The 15,094-nt window shown below is 38.3% G+C and overlaps 1 protein-coding gene across 1 annotated transcript in view; it reads left to right on the forward strand.

The window, feature by feature from the left end:
* TENM3 (teneurin transmembrane protein 3) overlaps positions 1 to 15,094 on the forward strand; it is a 674,684-nt gene that overhangs the window by 608,993 nt on the left and 50,597 nt on the right. The window lies entirely within an intron of this gene.

Raw genomic sequence — 15,094 nt, forward strand, 5'->3', positions numbered from 1 at the left:
TTTCTTTTCAAGGGTTAACGTTTTGCTTCATATAGTAGGAGTTTATCCACAACAAATCTTTCCAGAAACATACTACAGCTTTGGTTTTAAGTACAAATCCTTTGGTATGGATCGGCTGCCCATTTGAAAAAGCTAAATGTGTTGGGGATGAATTTTCACTAAAGAAAATCCTTGATAACATTTACAGTGAACTGTGCTGATTATATCAGTACTGCAGATACTACTCCTACCAAAGATAGAGTTAGCCTTCTATTATCAGTTATTGGAGAAGCTAAGCCATTATCTAAGATTCTCTACAAATAGTTGGAAGATAGGAATTAAAGTCCTGTCTGAAAGCATATGCCAGGATGGGAGGCTGATATAGCCAAGGCATTCTTCTAAATATCTGGAATGGTGGCCCAAGCAGTGTGCTGTTTGAAAAGCACATTCCAATAAGCAAGGTCAATAGGAATGATATGAGTATTAGAGTCATCGTACATTTTCTAGTGTGTGTACTTTGCAAAGAATGCATGTGTGAAATCATGTTTGATTGCTTGTTCACTTGACTAGCACTGCACAGCCATGAGAGGAAATTAGATGGACTGCAATGGCATGTTGACAAATGCAAAATAGTTCTGGAAATGAATATTGAGTTCCTGAGTGTGGATTTTCCAATGAGATGCAGCAGCAGAAGTATTTTCTGTAGGAACACACCTCTAAAATTATAATAAAATTCAGTTGAAAAATGATTCACTATACAAATATTTTCCTGTGCAACTTTGCTGGAATGGATATAATACATAAAGCTTCCTCTTCCCGTAGCTCAAATCACTTTTCTCTTTTGACAGATTCTCTTTTAATAAAATGAATGCTACCCAGCAGCATGATTTTGTCAGAGGAACAAACCTTTTCAATTGAATTACATTAAAATTCTGTTCTTAACATTCCTTTTGCTCATTTTAGGATCACAATAGGAAAGGAATAAATTGGAAGTTAATGGAAAGTACTTCCTTTGCACAGTTTTCAAAGTGATAGCAGGCTGTGTTGGCAAAGAGGCAAAAAAGAACACAGAAAAAGTGCCACCATCAGATGGGACTGGGCAGGAGAGCAGCTCAGATTTTAAGATCTTCAGGAAGTGGTGCTGGCATTGGTAGGCTTTCAGTTTAGTTGAAAGCAGAGGCAAAAATAAATAAGTTTTTGGTACAGTCTAGGCCTCAAACCCTGCTCTGCGGGTCATTTTTGAATGTGTCCTTATTTGTTCTCAGAAATTGACAGTGCACGGAAATTCATCTGTGCAGGTTACTACTGGCACAGGGACATCTTGTAACAAATAGTGACTTTACCGCTAACCAGGAAGTGAAAGCGAGCCATTTTGAAAATTAACAAAAGAGGCACACTCCATGGTAGCGTTGATGTGAGATCATTCGGATTTTGTCCTTCTTTCTTTTTCCCCCCTTTTTGAAAAGAATGATACGCACACAAAAAATACATATTTCTCTAGTAAAAAATACTATCCAAAAATTTTAGGCTCAGTCAAATAAATAGTACAGTAGACAAGCCAATCTGGGGACTAAAATAGGCATTGTTTTCTTGGTTTGGTTTTTTATTTTATTTTATAATTTTTTTATTAATTTTAATGAACATTTACAGAGATTTTGGATTTCCACTCATTCATTGTTACATTTTTCTCCCTGCCCCACCCCTCCCCCCAGTTCGTGCTTCTCTTTGAAAAGTAAAAGAAAAATTCCTTCATTGATATACAATGCCCCCACACCCCCACCCCTGCCCCAATCAATGCTCCACTGTGCAACTTTCATTCTGGACTCTTGTCATAACAATAATACCCAATCATATATCACTATTAAACTGGTTTTTTCCTCTCATCTATTTCAATGCAGTATATGTAATTTATCCAGTTTTTCTCAGTCTCACCCCAACACGGATGTCAGTCCCATTCTACAACAGTGGCACTATTCAATATTTGTTCTTTTGTGACTGAGATATTTCACTCAGCATAATGTCCTCCAGGCTCACCCATTTTGAATAATATTGCTTAAGTTCCTTGTTTTTCAATGCTGCATAGTATTCCATTGCGTGAATATACCAGATCTTCTGTATCCATTCATTTGTTGATGGGCACTTGGGTTGTTTCCAGCTCTTTGCTATTGCAAACAAAGACACAGTTAAACATGGTGCATATATCTGCTTGGGTTGCAGTTATGGTTTCTTTAGGGTATACTCCCAGTAGAGGACTTGCTGGGTCAAAGGGTATTTCTATTTGCAACTTTTTGAGAAAGCACCATACAGCCTTCCATAGTGGTTACACCATTTTACACTTCCACCAACGATGAATAAGGGTTCCAATTTGTCCACAACCTCGGCAGCATTTGTTTGCTTTTCTGTTAAATTTTGCTATTCTGACTGGGGTGGGATGATATCTCATAGTTGTTCTGATTTGCATCTCTCTAAGAGCTAGGGATTTTGAGCATTTCTTCATGTCTTTGTTGGCCATCTGAATGTCTTCTTTTGTGAAGTGTCTGTTCATATTCTGTGTCCATTTTTCAATTGGGTTATCTTTATCTTGTTGTGGTGAGACATTGTTAAAGAGTAGAGAAGTTTAAGAATTTTAAATATGACATCACAATCATATTATTTTAATACATATTTATTATTTACATTAACGTATGTCTGATGGCAGAGCATGTAAGTGCTTGGACAGTGTTTACGTGCTCAGCAATAAATCAAAAAGTCAGTAGTAATTCAACCCCACCAGTGATTGGGGAGGTCGGAGCGTTACCACTCTGCTCTCCATAGAGATGGAAAGCCTAGAAAAACCTCAGCAGGGCAGTTTCACTTGGTCATGTAGTGTCACTGTGAGATAGAATGAACTCAGAAGCACATACCATCACCACTAAACCTTAAAGTTACAGTAAAGGTAACTTTAACAGTTCAAATATATATACCAAAGGTAACCTGCACAATTACTTGTGTGTGTTTAGTATCTTTTAATAATGATGTAACAAATCAGTGTTTGAAAGGTAAGTTGTCTAACAAAGAAATAAAATGTTTTTTGGTTTTTTTGTTTTGTTTTGTTTTCTAGGATGCTTGAAAGCCTGTTAATGTTGTGGATTAGGGCTTCCAAAGTGGTCCCTAGATTTTTTTTTATTTTAATTTATTTATTTTTCATTTCAATGAACATCTACAGAGATTTTGGAATTCCATTCATTCATTGTTGCACCCTTCTCCCTGTTTTATTAATCATCTTTTGGGTGAAAGTTTATAAACTGTATTGGTTTTCACACAGTTACCTTGCCCAATTAAACAAAAGAAACATTTTCTTTTATAGTACCAACATTGATTAATGTAATTCATTAATTACAGTATCCAAAATGCCATTTTTTTCTGAAATGCCATTTTTAAAGCAGTTATTCTTTTTTTCCTCTGGATGTCTAAAGCAAAGATATAACTACACGGTGTTTCAGACATACTTGGGCATTTTGCAAAACAGAACTGTTACAACTTGAAGCCAAAAAAATAGAGTGTTTAACCTGAAAAATCCAGAATCATATTTCAAAATGAGAAATGAGCATTTTCTCCCTCCTATATTCTTCAAATTTGTGTGTGGAAGAGCAAGTGCATACCTCATTTAAAGCTCAGAAACTTTAAGCACATTCAAAAGAAGAGAGGGGACAAATGATGTACATTGCACTGAAACAGATGAGGGAGAGAACTATTTAAAAGGATTATATGATTAGGTATTATTTGCATGACAAGAGTCCAGAATAAGAGCTGCATAATAAACTGGACTGGGATGGGGGCGCTTGTATAACAATGAAAGGGTTTTTTTTTCTTTTTTTCAAAGAGAAAAGTGAACTGGGGGGAGGGGTGGGCAGGAAGGAAAGTGTGCAACCATGAATGAATGGGGGGGGGAAGTAAATATTAATTTAAATAAAAAGACAGTGCACATGAGGAGACAGACACATAACCTAGCAGGTCCTCTGAAAGAACTGTTCTGACAGAGCAGCCCATATTGTCTGTGCGAGTGTAATTGAGATTAGAGTTAAACAAACTTGAACCCTTCTCCTACTCAGACCCGACCTCCTCTGCCCTCTAGCCCGTCCTGACTTTTATCTAGACTATCATATCCTTCTATAATATTTCCTGAAGTATGGTTGGATGTGAAGGTCCCAATAGATACAAGTAGCTGGTGAATCTGAGTGCCCATCAGACTTCCTTCCTCTTTGTCCTGGTGAATTGGCAGGCTCCCAGAATATTGGTGCAGACCTACAATATCCCCTTTCATAGTCCCGTAGTACTGCGTGTCTCATTTAGGTCTTATTAGGATACTTGGCAGCACTTGTGAGCATGGCACAGGACCAGGGGCTGTTATGAGGCAGAACCGATAACACATAACAGGGTTGTTTGTTTTTGCTGTTGTTGCTCTTAGGGGCCATTGACCTGACCACATCTCCTAGAGGCCCTGTGAACAACAGATCAGAACCTTGTCCTAACCTGCACCATCCTCATCCCCTCTGCCATCCCGGAGCCTCTGGTTCTAGTCATTTCATCTTGTGGAGGGTCTTCCTCTCTTTCAGTGACACTCTACCTCTCCCCAAGTGAAGTTCCTTCCCAAAGACTAGCCACTCCTCACAGTATGTACTTGGTACTTTCCTAAAGAAGCAATTTGAGAGATTTCCTAAAGGCCAGAGTTTTACCAAAATCAGAAAGAGACTGAAAAGAATCACCATTCCCAGCTGAAAAACTCCAGCCTGCTAGGCCTTTCATGACCTCAGCCCCTTGATCTATTGCATATGCTGTAATCATTTTTCTGGGCATAAATACCTTGCAAAGAGAAATTAAACTTTTCAGCCCAAACTCCCATGTGTATGTCTCCAGCTTTCTAGCGGATCTAAACAGCTTTGCGATTCAGGAAAATGTATTTTCTTTTATAAGACAGAAATAGATGGAAGAAAACCTGGGACCAATAAATTTTTCTACTGTCGAGTTGCCATAGTTATGACTAAAGAAATGTTAAGGGAAACGTATCTGGAATTATCTGTTTTACATGTTTTAATTTTGTTAATATTTTTCCCCTAGTATAGACTTTAAAATATATTATTATTATCAGCATTTAATGTTTCATTGCTAGTCATGGTGACTGCAAATAAGTATATATGAAAATATTTTCAAAAATGAAAACTATTCTATAATTTTTATGTTACCTACAATTCTGGAATATTATGACGCATATTGAATTCTTTTATCAGCTCTCTGATGAATGAAGGAATAGTAGGATAAACTAAAGATGCAGACAGGTGGTTACTGACAGAGGAAAGTCTGATCAGCTCTGCAGCTCTCTTTTTTACCAGGCTTCATTGAAAATATACCAAGTAAATGCTCACTGGCTTTCTGAGAGAGATCTGACCTCTCTGTACCAGTAGTTAATGTTGAATATAGTAACACTTCTCAATTTTTGTTACTGATTTTTTTAACTATGTTTATTCAATATCATGTTCTTTTGCTTTCTAAAATAAGAACAACTTCAGATTATTTAAATTCTTAAACAAGATAAAATCTGACTTCATATTGATAGCAGTTGCTCCTAAAATGCAAGAACTTTTTATTTATGAAAAGAAAAGCAAGACATTGCCCATTGCTGTTATTCAAGGTATCAGAAAGGATTATAAAATAGAAGGATTCCTAGTAAGAGGTATCCAGATGTCCAAAGGGGGAAGAGCAGGTGGGAGAGGGGCTGAGAGCAGCGAGAGAGAATTTTAAGGGCTACAGTTAGGTGGGCAGAGTGAGGGGCTAAAGAAATTAGGAAAGATTCAGTGGGGACCTGAAAGAGTGGGATAATGATGGGCATGGATCGCTGGTGATTAATTTTATAACACAATGTGTGGGAATGATACTATGAAACACAGTGTGAATAGAGGAATACATGACACACAATGTAAATAAATGGAAAAAATCATAATATAAAATATTAAATAAGGGAGAAATGAGAGAAGGGGGAAGAGAGAATATGAATAAGAGAGTTTAATAAAGGATAAAGGGGAGAGAAAAAGAAGAAAGGATCCAAGCAAGAGAAACCCTGTTGTCCAGCCTAAGGTTCTGACCGGTCTCCACTGGAATAGTCAGGGATGCAGATGCAGGGATGTTCTTTAGGTATCCAGGTGGTTTTTAAAGCATAAATGAGAACCTTCATCTCAAACTAGAGACAGCATCTTCTTTTTAGCATCAGTTTCTCTTTATTACTTACCAATATTATGTCTCTATTGTGATTCCTTGACATTCGTGGTTGGCACACTTAGTTGCCATTCCTCTACTAAATTAAAGATTTTTAAGAAAGAAAGGACTTGTGTGCTCATAGCTGACCCTCCAGTGGGTGAAAATATGACTAATCAGAAAATAAAATTAAATCCACTACTGTCCGGGTAAATTCAATTTGCAGAGGCCTGAAGTGTTACAGACTAGAACTGCCCCAAAAGATTTTCCTGGGTGTGATCTTTATGGAAGCAGATCCAAGCTTTTCTTGTGCAGTACATAAAGATTATGGCCAAGGAAATTTCACCATTTCTACCGTTAACATGGCTCACCATGAATCAGGATCAACTTGATGTCAGTGGGTTTGGTTTTATTTAGGTAGTGTTCTGGGGTGTGTGTGTGTGTGTGTGTGTGTGTGTGTGTGTGTGTTTTCATTGCAATTCATTAGCAAAGTAGCCAATATTGGCTACATTTTCTCATTGTTGTTCTTGTTGCTCTCAAATTGGAGCCAACTCAAAGCTGACACTCAGATTATCAGAGGCAGTAAATCACATGCAAAGAGATTTTCCCATCTTTCTCCCATGGAGCAGCTGGTGGATTTGAACTGTGTGCCTTTGGAATCTTGGTGCAGCTTCATACCACTAGGCCACCAGAGCTCATAGATACACTAACTTGATAGGAAAGCTGCAGTAGGTTTCTAACCAGTATAACTTTAAATTGCTAATATAGTCTGTTTCATAAAGTGGATATTTATTACTAAGTGAATAATTGGTCAACATATCTTTGACTTGCTGAGCAGTGGAAAGAGTGTCCAGCTATCTCATGGTGCCCTCTTGTGTGGTGACATTGTGATATGTCCTATTAGACCCTGAGGACAGATGCAGGATGCTCTTTGCCTATTTTGCCTCACTTGCTACACATAATAGTTACTAAGCAAAAGTTCTTCTAGAGAGACCAAAAAGAGCTCACCTGCTAAAAATGAGCATTCTTTGAGAAGTCCATCCCACAAATGAAACCTCAGTTCGCATAGTTGAATACACACAGAAGCAAGTCCAATGTACTGAGTTGGGCAATAGAATAAATTATTTAATAGTAAATGGCACTTCACAGATCTCTGCTTGCATACTCAAATAAAATGCTAAGCTTCTGGGCACATCTAAAGGCTCTTCAGCCTGGTTAAAGAAGGCAGCATGAAAAGCAGCCATGAATCCTGGCTAATATGTACGTAGATGCCTCCAGGTTATGGCAATCATTCTGTTTGGGGATTTTGAATATTTGGAGCTCTGTGTGTGTGGAGCTGACACTGTGATCTTTTGTGAGCTATATTCAGATTCACAGAGCAAATAAATGAGTTTCAGCTTTTACACATTTCTGTAGGTCTGTATGGGTCTCTAGTTTCTCATTTGGGTGCTTTATTGGCCTTCATTCCAGCTTAGCAATTTCAGAATGAGCTTCCAAACCATTTCTTTATAATGAACTTACCTCCACTCCCATGGCAAACCCACAACTCTCACCAACATCAGTTCTCCTACTTTGGGAGTGTGACTGAGAAGGGGCCTTAGAGAAGGAGAAACAGTGTTTATAGGATCTGTGTTTCATTTGTGAGAAGATTTCAAATTCCTGTAGTGGATAGAAAGCACAGATAGAGTAGAAAATCTGGAATTATTCCTATGTAGAAAAACTGTCCATTCTGACTGAAACTGAACCAGGCTTTAAACAGCCCTGAGAACTGTGGCATGTTATGTTCGACTCTTGCATGTTTCTAATAGCTTCTGATGTTAGAAAAAGTATAAAGGCGTCTTCCTGAGGACACAGATAAGGGGATAACCTTTCCTTAAGTAATTATTGTTGTCACATGTCTTGTTGGGGAGTCAGAACTGACTCGTAGCTGGCTCTCCAATGGGTTTTCAGAGGCTGTAAATCACACGAGAGATTGCCAGACTTTCTTCCTTGGAGCAGCTGGTGGATTTAAAGTGCCTGCCTTTGGGTTAGAAAGGTAACTCCTTATCCACTAGGCACCAGAGCTTAGATAGTCATCTGCTATACAATCCTAGAAACTGAAACCTTAAAACCACATTTCACAGTTGTTTCTACCAAAAATGGAATTAAAAAAAACACACACCAAAAAAACCACAATTGAGCTCATTTTTATAAACACATACCTAAAAATGTAATTAGTCCTCCTTCAATTCTCCTTTCTCCCTCCTCCCCCCCCTTTTTCTTTATGGAAGAAGGCATACGGAAAATTAACAATAATTTGTAAGAGATTTTATCAAACAGATTGCTTAAAATCCTGGAAAAATACTAATGTTGATTTCCATTTTGCTATTTTGTTTAATGGTTTAATAATTTTGCTTTAAATTTTTAACTATAATGTCTATTCCCAGGGACATCAGTAAAAATGTGTAGGTAATTGTATTAAGTGGCTGCTGTACATTTCACTCCTGAACCTGAACTCTATTAAGGCAGTATTTTTATTAATGCTTGATTTAATCCATTATTTCTCTTCTCCAGTCTAGTTTTAAAAAAATAATTTCTTCTGTCCAGTTTTCAAAGGAAAAAGGGAAATGGGGAAATCATGTGCTTGTTTAGAATAGTTAGCAAAATAGAAAAAGTAAAAATGCGGATTAGTCAGATTTTCCTGAGTGTATCAGCTGGGTCCTGAGAGTATCTCAAGAGTTGCACAGGCTACATTAACTCTTTCATTGTGTTCCATTTAGCAAATTAATGGTGTAGGTGAGCTAAATTGCTCCATAATGGTTCCAGAGTAAGTAATGCCATTTTCAATGGTATGAATTCTCTCTTTAAACTAATTACATAGCTGTCTAAATCAGATAGATGATCTGATATCCTCCTATCTGTGTATATCATCAATCCTTAGAGTGATTATCAAAGGATTTACCCAAGACAAAGTTGTAACCATGAGTCTTTTTAAGTGAGAGGACAAGAATTTATACATTGACAACCAGTACAATAGAACATCATACTTTTTGGAGTCACAGATCAGAGGGCTGGTACTTGAATCTTTTCCAGCGCAGTCTGGCATCTCTGGGTCTTTCTCTGTGATATAAAAATAAAGGCAACTTTAGCCCTCGCTCCCGGCCGTTCTGCTCCTCAGCCCCAAGAGAGGGTTCCACACAGAGTATGGATGCTGGGCTAGTTCAAAATATCCTGAGGCCAGAGATGCAGAATGCATGTGGACATTGCTCCTCTCTTCTGAACTCTCTCCCAGGGTTAAGGAAGGCAGTCCACAAGGGTGTTAAAATAACCGGAATACAACGCCCATATTTCAGATCACTCTAAGGCATGATCATAATTATCTGGTGCTTCTGTGGCAGTAGTACCACAAGTGGGTGACTGTAACAAACAGATTTCTTTTCTCCATTTCAGAGGCCAGCAGTGTGAATTCAGGATGTTAGCTCTGGAGCACAGCATTCTTGCTCTCCTTTCTGCTCTGGGAGAAGGTCTTTGTGCCAGTTCCCTGCCTTTTGTCTTGTGCCTTTGCTGTTTAGTTAATCTGCTCCCTTTATAGTTTGTAAGGGGTTGACTCAAGACACACCCTACCCTAATCCTACCTCACTTACAAAGCACACCCTATTCCTCAATACATTTAGAACCACAGGCTTATTACCAGTGGGGATTTAAAGCAGGAGGGACTTAAGTCAATCCATAGTCCTTAATTCCTCACTGGCATTCCTCCTTCTATCAACTCAGCCAAATCTCATTAAAACACATGCCCACACAATTCAAGGTAGAATCCCCAGACCTCAAGTTTCCCCCCAGATTTGGTGAATCTCTGATTCCTAATGGGAGGTTTAAATCCACCAGTTGCTCCACTGTAGAAATCCTGTGTGGTTTGTTGATATTATTGTTGTTAGGTACCACTGAGTCAAGTTCAACTCATAGTGACCCTGTGAACAAAAGATCTGAAGCCCGTTCTATCCAGCACCATCCTCGCACTTCCTGACACAAAAGAACTCATTGCAGCTGTCACCATGTCAATCAGTCTACCTGGTATTCCTCTTCTTCTCTGACCTCCACACTTTCCAGTATCATGTCCCTCTCCAAGGAATAGCTTCCTCCTAGCAACATGCTCAAAGTATGTGAGGTGAAGCCTCATCATTTTTGCCTCCAAAGCACTCCTGCTTCACCCTCTCCAAGACATATGTGCTTGTTCTTTTGACCGTATATGAGATGTTCAGTGCTCCAACACCACAGCTCAAAGGCATCAATTATTTTATCATCCTTATTCATTGTCCAACATTCAGATGCAAAGCAAGTGATCAAAAAAAACTATGGCCTGGATTGACACACCTTAGTCCTCAAACTGCCATCATTACTCCTCAATAATTTGGAGAGATCCCAAACTGCAGATTTTCCCAGTACAATCCATCTCCTTATTTTCTGACTTCTGATACTAAGGGTGCTAAGCAAGATGAATCTGTTGACAGTTTCAGTCTCTTCTTCATCCATCATGATGCTACCTCTCATCCACTGGTAAGAATCTTTGTTTTCTTGACATTGAGATATAATCCATACTGAAGGCTGCATTCCTTGATTTTCTGCAATAAGTGCTTCAAGTCCTCCTCACTTACAGCAGGGAAGGTTGTGTCATCTGTATAACACAGTTTATTGGTGAGTCTCCCTCCAATCCTGATGCCACATTCCTCTTCAGAGTCCAAGCTTTTAAAATAATTTGCTCAGCATACACATCAAATAGGTATGGAGAGAATACAGCCCTGACACACATGCTTTTACATTTTAAATCTTGTAGTGTTCCCCTGCTCTGTTAACACAGCAGCCTCCTATTCCAGGTACAGATTCCACATGAGCACAATTAAGTGCTCCAGAACTCCCATTCTTTTCAATGTCAGCCACAACTTGATAGGATCTACACCATCAAATGCCACTGCTTAGTCAGTAATGCAGAAATCGGCATTCTTCTGGTAACCTTTACTTTCAACCAGGGTCCATCTGACATCAATATTCCTGGTGCCACAGCCTCTTCTAAATCCTGCTTGAGCATACGTCACTTCCCTATCTATGTACTTTTTTAGCCATTTTTGGATGATCTTCAGCAGTATTTTGCTTGCATGTGATATTCATGATACTGTTCAGTCAGTTAGATCACCTTTCTTGGGTGGAGACCAGATGAGTTGTAGGATGATATCAAGGATATCATCCATGAAGAAAGCAAAAAGTCATTACTAAAACAGAGGAGAGAAAAAAAATTAAATGGATGTCAGAAGAGGCTCTAAAAATTGCACTGGAGTGTAGAGAAGCCAAAACAAAAGGAAAACATGCTGAAGTAAAAGAGCCGAACAGAGTATTTCAAAGGGCAGCTGGAATTAGGGGATAAAAATGGAAGAACTTGCTCTGCATTTCTCAAGATGATAGAACTGTAAAACAAATTTAAGCCTCAAGCAGCATATGGAAAGATGCTATGGACAATATATTGGACAACCCAGAAAGCATCAAAAGAAAATGGAGGGAATACACAGAGTGACTGTACCAGAAAGAATTGATTGACACGGAAAAGTTTCAGGAAGCACCATATGAACTGGAGCCAGTGGTAATGAAGGAGGAAGTAAAAGTTGCATTGAAGGCACTGGCAAGAAGTAAGGCCCCAGGAATCAATGGGATACCAACAGACTTGTTTCAATTAACAGATGCAGCCTTAGATGCACTCACCAGTGTATGGCAGGAAATTTGGAGGACAGCAGTCTGGCCAGTGGATTGGAAGAGGTCCATATTTGTTCCCATTCTCAAGAAAGATGATCCTGTGTTGTTTGTAGCCTCTGAGAACCTATTGCAAGGTCCACTATGAGTTGGTTCCAACATGATTACACATAGCAACAATAACAACAATATGGTTCTTAAAATGAGACTTCTGAATTCTGTAAGCTGTTGATATTAAGAAATGCTAGTTTGTACCCTAGCTGAAAACTCCGTTTTGTTCACTTTAAATCTGTTTTAGGAATTTAAATTGGGTGTGAATTTTTTTTTCTATCTAAGAACCTTTTAGTAAAAAAACAAGGTATTAAAATTAATGGCTAATGAAACTTAAAAGTTTTATTAAAAGAAATGGTTAATCAGTTAATTTAAGTATTTAATGAATGTAGGTCAAACAGCAGCTCGAAGGAAGACCTCATTCTATTTCCACCTCTAGAAGAGGAAAGAAGAAGGAACAACTTAATAAAGGCAACCATAAGCCTTCCCTGAAAAAAGAAGAAAGTGCTTTACTCACAGCCACTGTTTTCTAACTAGGTCAGTTAGAGCCATAGTAACAGAAGAAAGATGGCAAGAATGTTATCATCTAGGGAAACAAAGCACACATCCAGAGGCACTGGACGGCTCCGAGGTAAACCAAAAAAGATTTCGAATAACTAAATCCTGTACCTCTCAAGACCTAAAGAAAGGTCAGAAATTAATTTATCCTGTGATTATTTGTAATATAGAGCTAGTGAGAAAGCTTATGCAAAACAATTTACTTTTGTGTGTGTGTGTGTGCGTATGTATGTATGTGTGTATGTATATGTCTGTGTGCATATTCAATTAAGGAATATTTAATTTAGGCCTATTAATTTAATAAAAGATTCCTATTTTTATTTAATTTTTAAAGTGAGTTTCATTCTCCTCAACACAGAGGATTCCCTTAGGCATCATTAACCTGGGTCAAATCCACACAGGACAGGTCCAAACAACACTGATCCCCTGGGTGACACTTTCCAAAAGCAGTTATGTCACCTAAGAAAAAGTGAAAGTCTCTGGGTGCCCCAGTGCAAAAGCTAACTAACTAGGCAAATTCTTAAATATAGTCACGCATTTATAGGCATCGATAACCTGGGAATTTTGTCCGTGCCCTTTGAGCATTTCTTGTTTATATTCTGAAGCCCAGGCAATGTGGTACATTATGTGGTGCACTATTATCCACAAGGTTGATGCTCTGTGGCAGAAAGATGAACAGTACATTCCATCAATATTTACTGCCTCAGAAAGCTGTTGAGTGTCACTTGGAGTCCACATCAACTCGTTGGTATTGTTTTACTTGGGTTGATTTAGCCACCAAACTCCTAGCATTTGGTTGTCCCGTAATACACGCATATACTCAAAAAGAATTTATTATGTGCTAAATCCTAAGATAGGATTTGGCAAACTTTATGTAGATCTATTGTACATAGGATTGCTGTGTGTCAGAGTCAACTCAATGGCACCTAACAATATTATCTCACCTTAGATGCTGGAGAATGCAAAGCCAAAAGATTCATTCCCTTTTCTCAGGGAACTCAAGAGTTCACTGGAGTAGACAGGGAAGTGAGTAACTAAGACAATGAGTGCTAGGGTTGGGCTCAGAGACTGGTCATCTGCATCAGTGTAGAGAAAGGGGCTGGGATGAGAGAAGACAAACTTGCCAAGAAAGTAACTTTTAAGCTGGCTTGTTTTGTTTGTTATGTGCCATCAAGTCACTTGCAGCTCATAGTGACTCTTATGTACAACATCCCTGAAACCTGCTCTTTTCCGGGCTAACTTTACTGTCTTCTGACACATTTACTCTCATTTTACCCCAGTCACTGTGTCAGTCCATCTCATCAATGGTCTCCCTCTCTTTCTCCGTCCCTCCACCCTTCCAAGCGTGATGTCCCTCTCCAAGGACTGGTCCCTCCTTACAACATGTCCAAAGTATGTCAAAGCCTCAGAATCCTTGCTTCTAAGGAGCATCCTGGTTTCACCCTCTCTAAGATGAACTTGTTTGTTCTCCTGGCAGACCATAGTATATTCAACACTTGCCTCCAGCACCACAGCTCAGAGACATCAATTCTCTTTCTATTGTCCCTGGTCTTGGAGGGTATAAATAAGAGCTCACAGGAAGAGGTAAGACATTTTTTTAAGCCAGCAGAAAACATTTACTTTTCTTAGTGAGCAAACATGGCAAACTTGGGAAAGAACAGGCAGTTTAAAGCATAGAGTATTGGAGTGGGGAAGGGTGAGAGGAATAGGAGATCGAATTAGAGAGGAACATAGGGCCTCTGACCAAGTAGGTAGGGCTTGCTCTAAAATGCGACAGGTGGACTGTCTTGGAAGATCCTTTATTCTGAGGAAACAAATTTTTTTATTTTTTAGAATTTACAGACATGGTCAACATGGCAGACATATCAGGATGGATTTAAGTACAAAAGTAGAAACTTTAGAAAGGGAAAGTTAAGATGCTGTAAATATAATCAGGAAAGGAATGCATGACACCCGGCTGAGAATTAAGATTATGGAGAAAGAGGTAGGGTAGTAGCAGTCACCTCTCTGAACTTCTGTATCCTCGCTTGTACAATGGCAGGCTTCATAGTCCTTGAAAATCTCTTCTTGCTATAAAAGTCTGCTTTTTGTTTTAGTGTTTTGTAGGAAAGATGTTAAAAGTGTAAATTTCTTTAATTGTGAAAGGGATATTCAGGTTATCTGTATCTTCTTTGGTCAATTCTAGTTATGTCAAAAAATTCATTTAATGTGTGCTGCCAATTTTTTTTGCCATCAAATTCTTTAAAATATTACTTTATTAGTCTTCTGATATCTGCAGAGGCTTCTCTTTCATTTTTTATTTTAGTAATTAGTCTTTTTTTCTTTAATGACACTAGTAAGAGGTTTATTTTATTGATAAATTTTCATGTCTCTTTTCTTTTTGGTGCATTTTCTAAATTATCAGTTTACTTTGGTTTTTCATTTACAAGAACTTTTTTCTGGGTTCTTAACATGATCTGACAACATTAATTTTAGCTTATTTTTATTTTCTAAATCTATATACTTACTTAGTTTAATTGCACTCTGCAAGACGTTTTATGGTTTATTTTCATAAATTCAA

This window comes from Elephantulus edwardii, unplaced genomic scaffold (assembly GCF_000299155.1).
Source record: "Elephantulus edwardii isolate Elephantulus edwardi_28Jun2011 unplaced genomic scaffold, EleEdw1.0 scaffold00018, whole genome shotgun sequence".
Lineage (NCBI taxonomy): Eukaryota > Metazoa > Chordata > Mammalia > Macroscelidea > Macroscelididae > Elephantulus > Elephantulus edwardii.